Genomic DNA, 1,729 nt, shown 5'->3' on the forward strand with positions numbered 1-1,729 from the left:
GTTTCCAGGCTTAGAATGAGATACTGTCTGGTGATAATTAAGGGAAGTTTGAAGTTCAAGAACCCTTCCTTATCATTTCTTCCACGCTCCCTCATATCGCAGCTCTCTTTGGGGACTGGTGACCAAATGAAAGATAAATTTCCCCATAGACTTTGTATTCTTTAGCAGTTGGGTCAGCTCATCATGGACTGTTTCTATAGCCTCCCAATTCTCTTACTTGGCCTGGCTGAATCTACCAATCTCTCGGCCCCTCTGCTCCCTGTTATATGTTCCACTCCAGCTGCTCCCTGACTGATTCTTATAGCAGGACAGAAAGGAGAAGATGGGAGAAAGAAGAGTCCCATATATGCAGAGCGTGCAATGAATGCCTACTGGGTGTTATATTGTAGAACTACTGTGTGTGTGTGTCTCTCTGTCTACATTGCTGTGTGTCTGTGTGTGTGTGTGAGCTTTGGATTATCTAAATGATGAAGTGATTATATGGGTAAATTCAATATTATATGGGTAAATAAAGTGGGGTTTTGAACCCAAGAATTTCTGGCTGCAAAGCCTTTCCACTTCAACAGCCTATTTTAAAAATCCCATGGGTCAGCTTACTGTTGTTGTTCAAATAATGTCCAAAATGCACAGAACGGCTCACACCTAGCACTCACAAACGAAAAATCAAAATCAAATGAAGGTGAGATGATAATCTTACCAAAATTTATACATATTTTTCATGGTTTTCCCATGTCTATATTATAGTTTCTACTTATTTCCAATGAAAAACTGAGGTTTCTCATGTCTGAAGCATAGACAGTTAATGTCATAACCAGGATTTGAACCGAGAGATCATGCCCTACATTTGGGACCATCTCCTGGTCTCACTTGAGTCTTTCACAATCTATGATCAAAACCAATAATGATGGCAGATACCACTTACAGATACCATTTTCTTCAATGTTCTAATGGCTTCAAAGACGCTGACTTTACTGGTTAGATATTCTCAAATATTGCCTCTAACATAATGAGCAAAACTGTTACTCAAGAAACATATTTCTAAAATGCAGTATGTCCTTAAAAGGATTTTTTTCTTACTCTTCCCTGGCAGGGGAGATGCCGTGGTCATGAAGATAGTTTTTGCATGGCAAGGCTTAGCCGACACACTCACGGTGTGCTGACCCTGACAACTTCCCCAAACATGGGAAACTCAGCTGATTAATTTGTGGTAGTGGAGGATTATATTTGCACTCTCTCCTGGAAAAAAAAAAAAAAAAAATTCTCCACTCCCAAATTAAAATTCTTTAAAGAACCTGAAGAAGGGTCTGTGGAAGACTTTGCAGGGTATTCGTGAGAAAGACAGCACCCTCGGTAATCATCAGGAGCCTCTGAAACCAGACTCCCAGGTCATTCATCAGCCGGCCAACTCCCCGTGAGCTGGGCACCATCAACTCACATGCACTCTGCAATGACTCAATTTATAACCAGCAAACTTGAATTGTGGGATGGTCTCCAGAACAGCACCATCAAGTTTCTGTTTATGGAACGTGGGCACTGTGACTAAATCATGAGTTTGTTCTCTTTCTCAGTCATACTGCGTCTCATGAGAATATCCTTAAGGCTGTACCGTGGAGTGTGATGAGTGCCTCCAGGGGTGGAAGCAATCTCAGGCTGATAATTTGTTTGTTTCTTATTTCAGCATATGGTTAAGAACTTTAACTACAGAAACCAATCTTGATAGGCTGAGTAA

At 40.9% G+C, this 1,729-nt stretch overlaps 1 non-coding gene across 1 annotated transcript; it reads left to right on the forward strand.

Annotated features, from left to right (window-relative positions):
- The first annotated feature begins 1,075 nt into the window (after window positions 1-1,075).
- On the forward strand, window positions 1,076-1,239 carry LOC113457106. Its single transcript, XR_003377744.1, has one exon. It is a non-coding gene; the product is annotated as a U1 spliceosomal RNA (small nuclear RNA).
- The last annotated feature ends 490 nt before the right edge of the window (window positions 1,240-1,729 follow it).

The sequence above is a fragment of the Microtus ochrogaster genome, chromosome 18 (assembly GCF_000317375.1).
Source record: "Microtus ochrogaster isolate Prairie Vole_2 chromosome 18, MicOch1.0, whole genome shotgun sequence".
NCBI lineage: Eukaryota > Metazoa > Chordata > Mammalia > Rodentia > Cricetidae > Microtus > Microtus ochrogaster.